Consider the following 17923-nt stretch of genomic DNA (forward strand, 5'->3'; position numbering starts at 1 on the left):
AGGTCAGTTCAGTTGCTCAGTCATGTCCGACTCTTTGCGACCCCATGGACTGCAGCACGCCAGGCCTCCCTGTCCATCACCAACTCCCGGAGTCCACCCAAACCCATGTCCACTGAGTCAGTGATGCCCTCCAACCATCTCATCATCTGTCGTCCCCTTCTCCTCCTGTCCTCAATCTTTCCCAGCATCAGAGTCTTTTCCAATGAGTCAGTTCTTTGCATCAGGTGGCCAAAGTATTGGAGTTTCAACTTCAAAATCAGTCCTACCAACGAACACCAAGGACTGATCTCTTTGAGGATGAACTGGTTGGATCTTCCTGTAGTCCAAAGGACTCTCAAGAGTCTTCTCCAACACCACAGTTCAAAAGCATCAATTCTTCGGTGCTCAGCTTTCTTTATAGTCCAACTCTCACATCCATACATGACCACTGGAAAAACCACAGCCTTGACTAGACAGACCTTTGCTGACAAAGTAATAAATATTTTAAAATTAGATTATGGTAGTGACTGCAAATACTTCTGTTGTTCAGTCGCTAAGTCATGTCTGACTCTTTGTGACCACATGGATTGCAGCACGCTAGGTTCCCCTGTCCTTTACTGTCTCCCAGACCTAGCCTAAACTCATATCCATTGAGTTGTTGATGCCATCCAGCCATCTCATCCTGTGTCATCCCCTTCTCCTCCTGCCCTCAATCCTTCCCAGTGTCAGGGTCTTTTCCGATGTATCAGCTCAATGTATCAGGTGGCCAATGTATTGGAGCTTCAGCTTCAGCATCGGTCCTTCCAATGAATGTTCAGGGTTGATTTCCTTTAGAATTGACTAGTTTGACCCCCTTACTGTCCAAGGGACTCTCAAGAGTCTTCTTCAGCACCACAAGTCAAAAGCATCATTTCTCTGGCACTCAACCTTTTTTTACAGTACAACTCTCACATCTGTACAGGACTACTGGAAAAATCAAAGCTTTGACTATATGGGCCTTTGTTGGCAAAGTGATGTCTCTGCTTTTTATATGCTGTCTAGGTCTGTCATAGCTTTCCTTCCAAGGAGCAAGCATCTTTTAATTTTGTGTCTGCAGTCAACATCCACAGTGATTTTGGGATATAAGTGGTTGAATTCTCTATTTTTATTTATTTATTTTTTAATTGGAGGATAACTGCTTTATAATTCTGTGCCATCCTCTTCTATACAACACAAATCAGCCGTAATTACGCATATATCCCCTCCCTCCTGAGCCTCCCTCTCATCTCCCACCCTACCCCTCTAGATCATCACAGAGCACCAGACTGGGCTCCCTGCACTATACAGCAGCCTCCTATCAGCCATCTATTTTACACATGATAGTATATGGAGAAGGAAAAGGCACCCTAGTCCAGGACTCTTGCCTGGGAAATCCCATGGACAGAGGAGTCTGGTAGGCTGCAGTCCACAGGATCGTGAAGAGTCAGACACGACTGAGCGACTTCACTTTCACTTTTCACTTTCATGCGTTGGAGAAGGAAATGGCAACCCACTCCAGCGTTCTTGCCTGGAGAATCCCAGGGATGGCAGATCCTGGTGGGCTGGCATCTATGGGGTCGCACAGGGTCGGACACGACTGAGGCGACTTAGCAGCAGCAGCAGCAGTATATGTATATCAATACTACTTTCTCAATTCAACCTACCCTCTCCTTCCCCTGCTGTGTCCACAAGTCCATTCTCTACGTTTGTATCTTTTGTGCAAATAGGTTCATCAGTACCATTTTTCTAGATTCCATATATATGTGTTAATTTGGCTTTCTCTTTCTGACTTACTTCACCCAGCATAACAGGCTCTAGCTTCATCCACATCTCTAGAACAGACTCAAAATCGTTCTTTTTTATGGCTGAGTAATATTCCATTGTATGTACATACCACAACTCATCTGTTGGTGGACATCTAGGTTGCTTCCATGTCATGGCTATTGTAAATAGTGCTGCAATGAACATTGAGGTACATGTGTCTTTCTCAGTTATGATTTTCTCAGGGTATATGCCCAGTAGTGGGATTGCTGGGTCATATGGCAGTTTTTTGTTTTTTTTTATTAGTTGGAGGCTAATTACTTCACAACATTTCAGTGGGTTATGTCATACATTGACATGAATCAGCCATGGAGTTACATGTATCCCCCATCCCGATCCCCCCTCCCACCTCCCTCTCCACCTGATTCCTCTGGGTCTTCCCAGTGCACCAGGCCCGAGCACTTGTCTCATGCATCCCACCTGGGCTGGTGATCTGTTTCACTATAGATAATATACATGTTGTTCTTTTGAAACATCCCACCCTCACCTTCTCCCACAGAGTTCAAAAGTCTGTTATGTACTTCTGTGTCTCTTTTTCTGTTTTGCATGTAGGGTTATCATTACCATCTTTCTAAATTCCATACATATGTATTAGTATGTTGCAATGTTCTTTATCTTTCTGGCTTACTTCACTCTGTATAATGGGCTCCAGTTTCATCCATCTCATTAGAACTGATTCAAATGAATTCTTTTTAATGGCTGAGTAATATTCCATGGTGTATATGTACCAGAGCTTCCTTATTCATTCGTCTGCTGATGGTCATCTAGGTTGCTTCCATGTCCTGGCTATAATAAACAGTGCTGCAATGAACATTGGGGTGTACGTGTCTTTTTCAGATCTGGTTTCCTCAGTGTGTATGCCCAGAAGTGGGATTGCTGGGTCATATGGCAGTTCTATTTCCAGTTTTTAAAGAAATCTCCACACTGTTCTCCATAGTGGCTATACTAGTTTGCATTCCCACCAACAGTGTAAGAGGGTTCCCTTTTCTCCACACCCTCTCCAGCATTTATTGCTTGTAGACTTTTGGATAGCAGCCATCCTGGCTGGCGTGTAATGGTAACTCATTGTGGTTTTGATTTGCATTTCTCTGATAATGAGTGATGTTGAGCATCTTGTCATGTGTGTGTTAGCCATCTGTATGTCTTCTTTGGAGAAATGTCTGTTTAGTTCTTTGGCCCATTTTTTGATTGGGTCATTTATTTTTCTGGAATTGAGCTGCAGGAGTTGCTTGTATATTTTTGAGATTAATCCTTTGTCTGTTGCTTCGTTTGCTATTGTTTTCTCCCAATCTGAGGGCTGTCTTTTCACCTTACTTATAGTGTCCTTTGTTGTGCAAAAGCTTTTAAGTTTCATTAGGTCCCATTTGTTTATTTTTGCTTTTATTTCCAATATTCTGGGAGGTGGGTCATAGAGGATCTTGCTGAGATTTAAGTCGGAGAGTGTTTCGCCTAAGTTCTCCTCTAGGAGTTTTATAGTTTCTGGTCTTACATTTAGATCTTTAATCCATTTTGAGTTTATTTTTGTGTATGGTGTTAGAAAGTGTTCTAGTTGCATTCTTTTACAAGTGGTTGACCAGTTTTCCCAGCACCACTTGTTAAAGAGGTTGTCTTTTTTCCATTGTATATCCTTGCCTCCTTTGTCGAAGATAAGGTGTCCATAGGTTTGTGGATTTATCTCTGGGCTTTCTATTTTGTTCCATTGATCTATATTTCTGTCTTTGTGCCAGTACCATACTCTCTTGATGACTGTGGCTTTGTAGTAGAGTCTGAAGTCAGGCAGGTTGATTCCTCCAGTTCCATTCTTCTTTCTCAAGATTACTTTGGCTATTCGAGGTTTTTGTATTTCCATACAAATTGTGAAATTATTTGTTCTAGTTCTGTGAAAAATACCGTTGGTAGCTTGATAGGGATTGCATTGAGTCCATAGATTGCTTTGGGTAGTATAGCCATTTTGACAATATTGATTCTTCCAATCCATGAACACGGTATGTTTCTCCATCTGTTTGTGTCCTCTTTGATTTCTTTCATCAGTGTTTTATAGTTTTCTATGTATAGGTCTTTTGTTTCTTTAGGTAGATATACTCCTAAGTATTTTAATCTTTTTGTTGCAATGGTGAATGGTATTGTTTCCTTAATTTCTCTTTCTGTTTTTTCATTGTTAGTATATAGGAATGCAAGGGATTTCTGTGTGTTAATTTTATACCCTGCAACTTTACTGTATTCATTGATTAGCTCTAGTAATTTTCTGGAAGAGTCTTTAGGGTTTTCTATGTAGAGGATCATGTCATCTGCAAACAGCGAGAGTTTCACTTCTTCTTTTCCTATCTGGATTCCTTTTACTTCTTTTTCTGCTTTGATTGCTGTGGCCAAAACTTCCAACACTATGTTGAATAGTAGTGGTGACAGTGGGCACCCTTGTCTTGTTCCTGATTTCAGGGGGAATGCTTTCAATTTTTCACCATTGAGGGTGATGCTTGCTGTGGGTTTGTCATATATAGCTTTTATTATGTTGAGGTATGTTCCTTCTATTCCTGCTTTCTGGAGAGTTTTAATCATAAATGGGTGTGCGTCTATTGAGATAATCATATGGTTTTTATTTTTCAATTTGTTAATGTGGTGTATTACATTGATTGATTTGCGGATATTAAAGAATCCTTGCATTCCTGGGATAAAGCCCACTTGGTCATGGTGTATGATTTTTTAAATATGTTATTGGATTCTGTTTGCTAGAATTTTGTTAAGGATTTTTGCATCTATGTTCAATCTAAGGATTTTTGGCCTGTAGTTTTCTTTTTTTGTGGCATCTTTGTCTGGTTTTGGAATTAGGGTGATGGTGGCCTCATAGAATGAGTTTGGAAGTTTACCTTCTTCTGCAATTTTCTGGAAGAGTTTGAGTAAGATAGGTGTTAGCTCTTCTCTAAATTTTTGGTAGAATTCAGCTGTGAAGCCATCTGGTCCTGGGCTTTTGTTTGCTGGAAGATTTCTGATTACAGTTTCTATTTCCTTGCTTGTGATGGGTCTGTTAAGATCTTCTATTTCTTCCTGGTTCAGTTTTGGAAAGTTATACTTTTCTAAGAATTTGTCCATTTCATCCAAGTTGTCCATTTTATTGGCATAGAGCTGCTGATAGTAGTCTCTTATGATCCTTTGTATTTCAATGTTGTCTGTTGTGATCTCACCATTTTAATTTCTAATTTTGTTAATTTGGTTCTTCTCTCTTTGTTTCTTAATGAGTCTTGCTAATAGTTTGTCAATTTTGTTTATTTTTTCAAAAAAACCAGCTTTTAGCTTTGTTGATTTTTGCTATGGTCTCTTTAGTTTCTTTTGCATTTATTTCTGCCCTAATTTTTAAGATTTCTTTCCTTCTGCTAACCCTGGGGTTCTTCATTTCTTCCTTCTCTAATTGCTTTAGGTGTAGAGTTAGGTTATTTATTTGGCTTTTTTTTTGTTTGTTTCTTTTTTTATTTTTATTTTTTTCAGTGGGTTTTGTCATACATTGATATGAATTAGCCATAGAGTTACACGAATTCCCCATCCCGGTCCCCCCTCCCACCTCCCTCTCCACCCGATTTTTTTTTTGTTTCTTGATGTAAGCCTGTAATGCTATGAACCTTCCCCTTAGCACTGCTTTTACAGTGCCCCATAGGTTTTGGGTTGTTGTGTTTTCATTTTCATTCATTTCTATGCATATTTTGATTTCTTTTTTGATTTCTTCTATGATTTGTTGGTTATTCAGAAGCGTGTTATTTAGCCTCCATATGTTTGAATTTTTAGCAATTTTTTTTCCTGTAATTGAGATCTAATCTTACTGCACTGTGGTCAGAAAAGATGACTGGAATGATTTCAATTTTTTTGAATTTTCCAAGACCAGATTTATGGCCCAGGATGTGATCTAGTCTGGAGAAGGTTCCGTGTGCACTTGAGAAAAAGGTGAAGTTGATTGTTTTGGGGTGAAATGTCCTATAGATATCAATTAGGTCTAGCTGGTCCATCGTGTTATTTAAGGTTTGTGTTTCCTTGTTAATTTTCTGCTTAGTTGATCTATCCATAGTTGTGAGTGGGGTATTAAAGTCTCCCACTATTATTGTGTTACTATTAATTTCCTCTTTCATACTCGTTAGCATTTGCCATACATATTGTGGTGCTCCTATGTTGGGTGCATATATATTTATAATTGTTATATCCTCTTCTTGGATTGATCCTTTGATCATTATGTAGTGTCCTTCTTCGTCTCTTTTCACATCCTTTATTTGAAAGTCTATTTTATCTGATATGAGTATTGCGACTCCTGCTTTCTTTTGGTCTTCGTTTGCGTGAAATAGTTTTTTCCAGCCCTTCACTTTTAGTCTGTATGTGTCTCTTGATTTGAGGTGGGTCTCTTGTAGACAGCATATATAGGGATCTTGTTTTTGTATCCATTCAGCCAATCTTTGTCTTTTGGTTGGGGCATTCAACCCATTTACATTTAAGGTAATTATTGATAGGTGTGGTCCCGTTGCCATTTACTTTGTTGTTTTGGGTTCACGTTTATACAACCTTTCTGCATTTCCTGTCTAGAGAAGATCCTTTAGCGTTTGTTGAAGAGCTGGTTTGGTGGTGCTGAATTCTCTCAGCTTTTGCTTGTCTGTAAAGCTTTTGAATTCTCCTTCATATCTGAATGAGATCCTTGCTGGGTACAGTAATCTAGGTTGTAGGTTATTCTCTTTCATTACTTTCAGTATGTCCTGCCATTCCCTTCTGGCCTGGAGGGTTTCTATTGATAGATCAGCTGTTATCCTTATGGGAATCCCTTTGTGTGTTATTTGTTGTTTCTCCCTTGCTGCTTTTAATATTTGTTCTTTGTGTTTGATATTTGTTAATTTGATTAATATGTGTCCTGGGGTGTTTCGCCTTGGGTTTATCCTGTTTGGGACTCTCTGGGTTTCTTGAATTTGGGTGGCTATTTCCTTCCTCATTTTAGGGAAGTTTTCAGCTATTATCTCCTCGAGTATTTTCTCGTGGCCTTTATTTTTGTCTTCTTCTTCTGGGACTCCTATGATTCAAATGCTGGGGTGTTTCACATTGTCCCAGAGGTCCCTGAGGTTGTCCTCATTTTTTTTGATCCTTTTTTCTTTTCTCCTCTCTGCTTCATTTATTTCTACCATTTTATCTTCCACCTCACTTATCCTATCTTCTGTCTCCGTTGTTCTACTCTTGGTTCCCTCCAGAGTGTTTTTGATCTCATTTATTGCATTATTCATTTTTAATTGACTCTTTTTTATTTCTTCTATGTCTTTATTGAACATTTCTTGCATCTTTTCCATTTTTATCTCCAGGCTATTTATCTGTAACTCCATTTTGTTTTCAAGATTTTGGATCATTTTTATTATCATTATTCTAAATTCTTTTTCAGGTAGATTCCCTATCTCCTCCTCTTTTGTTTGACTTGGTGGGCATTTTTCATGTTCCTTTACCTGTTGGGTATTTCTCTGCCTTTTCATCTTGTTTAGATTGCTGTGTCTGGAGTGGGCTTTCTGTATTCTGGAGGTCTGTGGTGCCTTTTTATTGTGGAGGTTTTACCCAGTGGGTGGGGTTGGATGATTGGCTTGTCAAGGTTTCCTGGTTAGGGAAGCTTGCATCAGTGTTCTGGTGTATGGAAGTTGATTTCTTCTCTCTGGAGAGCAATGGAGTGCCCAGTAATGAGTTTTGAGATAGGTCTATGTGTTAGGTGTGACCTTGGGCAGCCTGTATGTTGACGTTCAGGGCTATGTTCCTGCGTTGCTGGAGAATTTGCTTGGTATGTCTTGCTCTAAAACTTACTGGCTCTTGGGTGGTTGTTGGTTTCAGGATAGGTATGGAGGCTTTTGGACAGTCTCTTATTACTTAAAGTTCCATGTAGTCAGGAGTTTTCTAGTGTTCTTAGGTTTGGGGCTTAAGTCTCCTGCCTCTGGATTTCAGTTTTATTTGTCCAGTAGTCTCAGGACTTCTCCGACTATACAGCACTGATAATAAAGCTTCTAGGTTAATGGCAAAAAGATTCTCCCCCCGTTAGGGACACCCAGAGAGGTTCACAGAGTTACATGAAGAAGAGGAGAGGGAGGAGAGAGATAGAGATGAGCAGGAGGAGAAAAAGGGGGACTCAAGAGGAGAGAGACAGATCTACGCAGTTGTCCGTTCCCAGAGTGTTCTCTGTAGTCCAGACACCCACAAAGATTCACAGAATTGGATTGGGAAGAGAAGGGGAAAGGAGGAAATAGAGGTGTTCTGAGGTAGAAAACAGAGAGTCAAGATTGGGAGAGAATAATCGACACACTCCTGAATAAAAATGGGAACTGAATATTGGATTCTTAAATGTCTACAATTTGAATCATATACTGAAAAACAAAGATTAAAAATCTAGAGTAGAGGTTAGACTCTTAAAAATACTATATTAAAAACAAAGACCAAAACACACACAAAAAAATTTTAGAAATATATATGAAGTTCGGTTTAAAAATAGGGTTTCTCTCTCTTTTTTTTTGGTAAGGTTATAGTGTAATGAAGATGAAAATTAAGGAGTAGTAGAGGAGTAATAGAGGACTTTAAAAGGAGATAAGAGAAAAAGAAAAATAGAAAATAGAAGAGAAACAGGAAAAAAAAAGAAAAAAAATTTTTTCCTAATTAAAAAAATGGTAAAAATCTATGAAAATGAACGTTAAGGAGTAATGGGGGAGTAATAGGGAATTTTAAAAGAAAATAAAAGAGAAAAAATTAAAAAAAAATTTTTTTTTTCTTACTTAAAAAAAAAAAAAGTAAAAATATATCTAGGAATTTCTCTGGAGCTGTTGCGGTCAGTGTGGGTTCGGTTCAGTTTCAGATAGCTCCTCGTTCCAGCTTACACTTCTCAATATCTACAGGCCCCTTCCGGTGTAGTCGGTGTTTTCTACAGGGATTTTAATCTGTTGCACCAGTCCCTTCTGAAGCGGTTCCCTTTGTTTATTTGGCTTCTGTCTGCCGGTCTCTTCAGTGGCTAATTTCCGCCCTGACACAGGCAGGAGGAGGTGGTCTCTTAATCAGGTTGCTAGTTCCCTGGCGCTGCGGGGAGGGCCTGGTGCTGCTTTCCCCTCTATGCTGCTCAGGCTCCTGGCTGTTCTATATGGAGCGTGCCCTGCGCTGCGCGCGGTTCCAGCCCTTGGGTGTTCCACAAAGCGTGGAATAAAAAGCTGCGCCTGCTTTTTGTGCCTTCCCCATCAGAGCGGTTCAGGCCGCCAGAAGCTTGACGGCGCACTCTCCCCGGGTGCGGCGTGCCTTCTGCCCTCCACATCCCCAGCCCTAGTCCCCGCCCGCGCCGGTCGGGTACCTGCGCCCTGTGTCTCGCTGCGACCCTCCCGGCAGATGCCAACCATCCAGAATCTCAGAAGGTCTTTGATTAGAAACTGGAGGCCTGTTTGCAGTGCGGCAAGGGATGCGGTCCTTGGGGCCGAGCCTGCCCCCTTCCCCTCCCCCCTGCCTCCAGCCTCCGGCAGGGTTGGGCCGGTCCGCAGCCTGCGAGCTCTTCTCTGGATTTGCTCAGTCCCTTTGTTCTCCGGCAGTGTGTTCGGGCCGGTTAATTTTCTCTTTCTCTTTTGCTATCCCACAGTTTAAGTTGGTAACTCACAAGAGCTCCCTCCGATTGTCCTCAGGGCACTCAGGCCCGGTCCTTACCCTAAGCAACGCCGCCCGCTCCTCTCCGTTCTGCCCCCACTTGCTGGTGGCGGATGCGGGTGTCTGGGGTACTTTTCTGCTGGGAGTTGCTTTTAGGCTCGTAATCTGTGGGTTTTATTTATTGTTCCCCTCCCAGTCAGGTTGCCCTCCGAGATTCAAACACTTCCCCCAGACCCGCCAGTGCGAGGGTTTCCTGGTATCTGGAAACTTCCTCTATTAAGACTCCCTTCCCGAGACGGATCTCCATCCTTAGCTCTTTTGTCTCTCCTTTTATCTTTTATACTTTGTCCTACCTCCTTACGAAGACAATGGGCTGCTTTTCTGAGCGCCTGATGACCTCAGCTAGCGATCAGAAGTTGTTTTGTGACGTTTGGTCTGCGTTCAGTTACTCTTTTGATGAATTCGTAGGAGAGAAAGTGGTCTCCCCGTCCTACTCCTCCGCCATCTTGGCTCCTCCCCATATGGCAGTTTTATTCCTACTGTTTTTTAAGAAATCTCCACACTGTTCTCCATAATGGCTGTATCAAGTTACATTCCCACAACAATGCAGAGGGTTTCCCTTTTCTCCACATCATCCTCTCCAGCATTTATTGTTTGTAGACTTTTTAAAAAACATTTATTTAGTTAGTTGTGGCATGTGAGACCTAGTTCCCTGACCAGGGATTGAACCCAGGCTACCTGCACTGGGAGTGCAAGTCTTAACCACCGGACTACCAGGGAACTCCCTATTTGTAGATTTTTTTTTTTGATGATGGCCATTCTGGTTGGTGTGAGGTAATACCTCATTATAGTTTTAGCTTGCATTTCTCTAATCATGAGTGATGTTGAGCATATTTTCATGTATTTATTGGCCATCTGCATGCCTTCTTTGGAGAAATGGATGAATTCTCTATTATGCAAATTCTACCTCAGTAAAGTTGCTAAGAAAAAAAAAATCACAAATTGTTAATAGGACTGTCCACAGGATGATGTGTGGGTGTAATTTGCTTCTTTTCACTTGTCTATATTTTCTGAATTTCTGACTACTTTTTAAAAGGAAAAGGGCTATAATTAAAAGATTGTTTCACAGTGACTATGCACATTAATATTCTTGCTTTGTTTCTTTTGTCCTGACTATGGTTCACAACCTTCAGACTGCTTTCTGAAAACAAAAGGATTTTTTTCTTCATGTGATACCAGTCAATAAACATTTATTAAGGCCTTATTGGGTCTTACCATATACTCTTAAAAAAGTGAAAATGTTAGTCGTTCAGTCATGCCCGACTCTTTGTAACACCATGGACTGTAGCCTACCAGGCTCCTCTGTTGATGGAATTCTGCAGGCAAGAATGGAATGGATAGCCATTCCCTTTTTCCAGGAGATTGTCCCAACCCAGGGATAGAACCCGGGTCTCCTGTGTCTCCTGCATTGCCGGCAGATTCTTTACCTGCTGAACCATCAGGGAAGACTTTTCACCTCACAGACTAGCAAAAAATAAAATACTGGCATTACCAAATGTTGGGAGAGATGTAGAAATGTGAGCTTTTGATGACAGTGGAGTCATGGAATTTGATATGGTTGTTGCTGGCCAAAATTTTGACTTTCTCTGCCCATCAAAGTCAAATAAAAAATATCAAGACTTAGGCTCTTGATTTCTTTCTCTGGCCTTGTTTCAGTGACAGTCATAGGCTGGCTTCAGTCACCCAGTAATTGAGTCTGGCATTTTGGTGGCTCTGCGGAACTTCCTTCTGATATGTAACTACAAGGGGAAGGGTGCTGTAAGGGTAAACACCAGATACAGGATGTATTTAGCATAGCGTCAAACGATAACAGGTTCGAAGTGCAGCCCCTGCAGAGTTCTGGGGCAGAAAAGCAAACTTATTTATAGACATTCAGAGTTAGGAACAGTTAAAATAAAAAACAAACTAGAAATGTTCAGGCCTGCTCACTGTTCTCTTTATTTCCTTTATTCTCAGGAAAAGAAAAGGAAAAAAAAAAAACTCAACCCTCTTCTTTTTCCTCTTCACTGCAACATGGTCACTTGAGCAATGTCTGTGAAAATGTTATATATTCAGACCAATTGACTCAGCAGTTCAAATTCTAGAAATCTGCTGTTCAGAAACACTTGGGCACGCAGGAGGTTTGTTGCAGCCCTACCATAAGAATGAAAATGTGGGAACAACATCACTGTCCATTGTCGGCACACTAATTAAATCCTGAGTGACATTTGAACTGTGATTTCAGGGCAGCCTTTAAAAGAGCAAGGACAGATGAACTGCAGGGGTGTTCCTGTGAAGATAGGAATGATATGGAGGGTGTGCGGAAGACAGCAAATTGTAGAACGTGTCTCCCATTATTCTGTTTCCATTTTTTTTTAAAGTAGGTAACCACCTCTGTATGAATATGAATATGTTTCTTGGAACATGCATAGAAAAAATATCTGAAGGGTCACATACCAGACTTTTAACAGTGGGAAGAAAAGCAGGAAGGAAAGGGAAGAAGTATATTTCTGTTTTGAAATTTTTTATAACCAGCATAGAGTATTTCTGTTATTTTAAAAAGCAAGTGTCTGGGACTTCCCTGCTGGCCCACTGGTTGAGAGTGTGCCCGCCAATGCAGGGGACACAGGTTTGAGCCCTGGTCTGGGAAGATTCCAGTTGCTATGGGGCAACAAAAAACCCATGTGCTGCAACTACTGAAGCCCCCACACCCTAGAGGCCATGCTCAGCAACAAGAGAAGCCACAGCAATGAGAAGCCCTCACATCGCTGCTCGGGAGTAGCCCCTACTTAGCCCCTACTAAGCCCCTACTAGAGAAAACCCGCACAGAAACCAAGACCCAGTGCAGCTAAAAATAAATAAATTTGAAATAACAATTTTTTTAAACAGGAGTAAGACACTCAATTGCTTCTTTTCTGCCCTTAAACGAAAAGAAACTGGGAGCATCTTTAAAAATATAAACTGCTAGAATTTTATATTGAGAATTGTCATATGGATCACATAACATACTACTCATACACACGCTGTCCACCCCCAGCACTTCCTTTCCCCCTGAGAACTGTTCAGTGATCTCTGTAGTTTTTACCATCAACTGATCATCTGTGTATTTACAGGTGTATTTTCTATTTCTGAACCAGAGTATAAGCAACCTGAGGGCCAGAACTTTGCCCTCTGGCAGACAATTTTGTTTTCTGTTCTAACTCCAATTCCTGATTTATAGCAGGACCTTAGTAAACATTTGTTGAATGAACCTTGACCAGCAGAGGAAGGGCAAGGTAACTTCAGGGTACGCAGCTTGCATATTTCATCACAAATCAGAAATTAAAGATTTTGCTACCCCAGTAATGACATTGTCAGGAGGGAAAACTTTACTCTCTTGTGTTCTATGATTGTGTGTGTGAACGTTGCTCAGCTGTGTCCACTCTTTGCAACCCCATTGACTGTAGCCTGCTAGGTTCCTCTGTCCATGGAATTCTCCAGGCAAGAATACTGGAGTGGGTTGCCATTTCCTTCTCCAGGGGGATCTTCCCGACTCAGGGACAGAACATGAATCTCCTGCATTGCAGGCAGATTCTTAAATGTCGGAGCCACCAGTTCTGTGATTGGTGGTGGTAGTGGTGGTTTAGTAGCTAAGTCATGTCCGATTCTTGCGACCTCATGGACAGAGGAGCCTAGCAGGCTACAGTCCATGGGATTCTCCAGGCAAGAATACTGGAGTGGGTCCTGCAAATTAAAACTGACAACAGATTAGCAAGAGAAAAAGGGTTTTATTCCCGTATATAAGGGAATTTGCAGAAAAACGTAACTCAAAGTGATTAGCACTGGGGGCTTATATACCATTTTAATAGGGAAAGAGAAGGGAGGGAAGGGAGAGTAGATAGAATATATGACAGTTTTATGACAATGTCTGTTTATAAGAGTTGATCATCCCTGGTTAACCCTAAGGAGGGAATTTATGAAAAACTGAGTTATTTGGGAGAGGTTCTGCTTTGGGACAGATAAGGGAGTTCAGAAGAAAAAAAAATCCTGTTCTCAAATGCCTTCAGCTCAAAATAATTCTCATGCCACAGTGGCTTATGGTGGACTCCTTCAACATTTAATTTTGCATCACAGCTGTGTATGCTTTTGTACATTCAGCCAGCTCAGGGGCCCTGAAGGCAGGAACCATATCTGACTCATCTTAGAATCCCCAGCACTGAGCTAGTAGGTGGAAGGTATTTAATAAACATCACCGCGTGAGAAGCTTTTCTGAATAGCTCATCTGTAAGGCAAGCAAGAAAGGGATGCTCTCTTCCCTACCTACATCTAAGAACAACCTAAAACTCTGTTAACATACACATAAATATACTTCTTTACTGGGCAAAAATCCCAAGTTCAAAAGGGGTATAAAACCCTCCCTCAAAAGGTAAAAAATACCAGTTTGGCTGGTAGTGTCAACTAAAAAACTATGCGCAACACAAAAGTCGAGTTAGGTTTTATTCGGTGGGAATGTTAGGACTCCAGCCTAGGAGACAGTATCTTTGGTGACTCCGAGGAGGCAGGGAAGGTGCCAGTCCATATGCAAGTTTGCAACAAGGAGCAGGTAATCTGAATATTAAAAGTTACTTTTAATTAAGAGAAAACTAAATCTCTCACGTGAAGAGATTTAGCGATCTTTTATGTATGGGAAGATGCAAGCATCTGGGCTTGCTGAAATAATTTCTTTCATATGCATGTAGCTATCTGGGGCCAATCCTATTTTCTTTATTGTTCACATACTAATTCCTTGTTAACCGTTAGAGACAGTGAATGTTAGCGGATGGCCACCTCTCACAACCCCCCAGCTCTTCAGTGCTTACCAGGGAGGAAGGAGCTGATGGCTTCCAAATAGCTGGCTTTGTTTCACCTGGGCTCAGAAATTTGCATTTGGAAAAGCCTTGTTTACTGGTAGAGCAGAAAATATTCCATTTCACAGTAGAAATTGATGTCTTTTCTTTCCCCTTGCGTTTATATTCTTCCAGCATATTTATTATAGATTCTGACCCAAAGCATTGCTGCAAATCAAATAAGCAGAGGGGTAATTCTTCCTGCTAAGAAGGGGGACCCTTCCCTACCTACTTCCATAAGATGCTGTGCTAAGGTCCTGACTGTTTTTCAGGGGAGTAAAATGCAGGAATCAAAGACTTTGATGTACACTTATAGCTACACACACCCTACACCCAACACACATGCAACACTTGCTTGGCCCAGGAAAGGGCTGGGAGCCAGAACAACCCATGTGAGAGGCCTCTCGCCTCCTCCTTCCATGGACATCTCCTGAGAAACTGGGAGAAGAGGAGAGAAAATGAACGGGTTCTTTCAGAGAGTATGGAGAGATTTGTGACTCATGTAACAGAATTCCTGAGTTTAAAGTTTGAACACTATGATGACCTGAGGTGAGGGAATAGTGACAGTTTACAGAACTCACAGAAAAGTTAATTCATTTGTTCCAGTGATATAGATATTCCAAGAAGGAATTAATCAGGGTGACCTTGGGAGTAGAGAGGGCCATGAACCTTTTCAGGAATTTAAAGCCGAAGCCTTAGCCACAGAAAATATGCACAGCCACCTCACTTTTGTACACAGTTTGGGGCATTCCTTGGACCTCTGACAGCTCGTTTGTGGGACTCTCGCCCAGATTAAGAAACTGTGCTTTGCAGTAAATGGGACATAGTATATTGACTCTTCTGAGAAATAAGAATAAATTAAAATCATAGTACAAGAAGCACTGCCAAGACATAAGCCCCTGTCTGTGGAGCTGGTATCTATGGGTCTGGCAGGAGTAAAACTCTGTCCAGAGTAAACCCAAAGACACCATTAAGATGGAACCAAGAGATGCCCTTGGCATCATATTAGCAAGACCCGGGACCAGGTCCAAATGGGGCGGACTTTAATTGAAAACAGAAGCATCTTTGTCTTTGCTGAATCATCTTTGTCTTTCCTTGATTCAAAAAGCTGTTTGCAATGAATTGAATGGGAGGCAGGAGACTGGAATATTAATTCTCAGCCTTGGTTTTCTTGGTTTTTTTTTTTTTAACTTTTTTAAAAACGGTTTTTATGTTGTCGGTTTTTTTTTTTAATATATATATTGAGATCAGCCTTGGGGTTTTTCTTTTTTCTTTTTTTTAAGCTCAAGGTAAGTTTCACAGATGATTTAAAGCTATTCTAAAAATCTCAAAAGGAATAAAAGTAAATTAATTTATATATATACACATATATATGTATATTTGCATACCATGGAGCGAGTGCAGACCCCAGACTTACCCCAAACAGCTCCCAGTGGCAGGAACTGCATGTTGTTTTGGAAAAGATTCTATTTTCTCCTAAATTGAGTAGCTCCTCAGCCTCCCTGGACATTCTCTCTGTAATCCTCGTCCTCATTTCTGGAGCCACTGATATTAAATGTATGCCCTTTGCTGCCTAATAATCCTGCAACCAAACCTTTTATGGTTTTCAAGACCCTGCAAATCTTCTTTCCTCCCAGGGAGGAGGAGGAGGAGGGCTATGGTACTTCAGCCTCAGCCCCCAGTCCTACTTCTCTTGAGAGGTCTATGTGGGCTTGTTACTCAGACCTGAGCTCTCTTCCCCAGACCTTCACACTAGACGGGCATCTTCTATTAAATATTTAAATATTAGCAGCCACATCACCCTGGGCCAGGAATTAAGGTGAAGCAAATGAAGCATTTGCCTTGGGCAAAAAATTTAAGAGTGCCAAGAACTACAGAAATCAAGAGAGTTCATATTTTGAAATACCAACACCGAAAATCCACAATGAGCAAAATATCAAAATTTTAAATAAGAACCTGATGCAAGAGGAAATATATATAACCCCCAGTATGTTTTAATGTATTCTTAATAGTTGATTGTTTTCCAAATATCAAAATGGTTGAAAAAATATTTAAAAATTGGAAAGTAGGCATATTAAAACTCACATTACTTATGTGATGTGTTTACATATTTTACTTATACCAAAAAAATTTATTATAATTTTACTTTCCTGGCTGTAACGGAAGAAACCTCATCAATAATCTTTTCCAAATCTTGTATAATATGCACACTATTGTTAGGAGAAGCACACTCTGCAACCCCCCACCCTGGCCAGGCATCATAGTAACCATTTGTGTGAGTTGTTTTAGGACAGGAGGTCCTGGTAAGGAACATGGAATGAGTAAGCCACCACCAACCGGAAGTGTTCGGGAAAGGTCAAAAGGTGACACCACATGTCCAACCATCTCCCAGAATCCTTCTTGCCAGCATCCATCCTGTCTGAGCAATGCATGCACCACCAGGAAGGACCCTGAGTCAGAGTGATTGGTCAGAGACAACCCAGAAACTAATCCCTTCACCATAAAACTGAAGACTGTGAGCCAGGTGGCAGAGAAACCCTCCTGGGTTCCCTTCGCCTACTGCTTTCTACCCAGGCATCCCTTCCGAATAAAATCTCTTGCTTTGTCAAAACATGTGTTTCCTCAGACAATTCATTTCAGGATATTAGACAGGAACCCACTTTCAGGCCTTGGAAGGAGTCCCCCTTACTGCAACAGTATTATGATGACCAATCACACCCCCACCAGGCTTACATTGAACTAAGTTTGAAAGCAGGGTCATCGCATACATGCCCTCAGACTGCAACACCCAAAGGTACTGCCTCTAAAGAGTCATCGTTTCCATTACAGCTATCTTTCTTATTTTGACATTTTGATACTTTCATTACGACTATAGAATCCTAAGATGGAAGCAAAAAGTCTCAAGGAAGAGGTGACTTTTTGTGATCCCCACACACGTGCCTTCTGGCCCAAGGGCAGCCCTGCTCTCACGAGTTTTGTCCCATTGATGCCTGTTTGCCCCTCTTCCTTGATATTTGGTTCTTATCTTCCCAGTCTTATTTAGTAGTTATTGATTTTATCACAAACTCTCTTCGAGGAATCTCAGACTCTTTTTGGAAGTAGGTGGGGTAGATATAAATAATTCTGTGCTTTGCCCACATTTAGATCATCTGCAAAAACCATCAGCTCGGCTTGCAAATACATCTGGAATCCAATCGCTTCTCCTGTCGCCACTGCTACCAGCCCAGAGACCAATGGAGCCACCATCATCTCTCCCCTAGACAGGCCTCCTGTTTCCAGTCCTGCCCCCATGGAAGGCTGTTTCCTTGGTGGCCCCAAAGAGCCTGCCTCCTAGTATCCACTCTGGTGGGTAGCCCCTCCCACACTGATACTAGGCTTGATCATATGACCTGCTTCAGCCAATGGGACATCAGCAAGAGGTATCTCCATCAGCTCTTCACACTGAGACTTGTCCTTTTGAATGGATGCTTCTTGGGCTACAGCTACCATCAAAGAAGTGGGGGCAGACAAGGGGTGGGCTAAATTTCTCTATAAAGTTTAGATTAGGCTTTGCAAGTCTGTTGTGACTACTCAGCTTTGCCACTGTAGCTTGAAAGCAG

At 41.4% G+C, this 17923-nt stretch overlaps 1 protein-coding gene across 3 annotated transcripts in view; it reads right to left on the bottom strand.

Annotated features, from left to right (window-relative positions):
- Window positions 1-17923, bottom strand: part of CA6 (carbonic anhydrase 6) — a 165008-nt gene that overhangs the window by 72271 nt on the left and 74814 nt on the right. The window contains exon 3 of one of the 3 annotated variants that reach the window (XM_065935825.1): window positions 14298-14492. The exons of the other annotated variants lie outside the window; for them this stretch is intronic. The gene's annotated coding sequence lies outside the window, so the exon portion shown is untranslated. The remainder of the gene's footprint in view (window positions 1-14297; window positions 14493-17923) is intronic. 3 annotated transcript variants of the gene reach the window in all.

The sequence above is a fragment of the Muntiacus reevesi genome, chromosome 5 (assembly GCF_963930625.1).
Source record: "Muntiacus reevesi chromosome 5, mMunRee1.1, whole genome shotgun sequence".
NCBI lineage: Eukaryota > Metazoa > Chordata > Mammalia > Artiodactyla > Cervidae > Muntiacus > Muntiacus reevesi.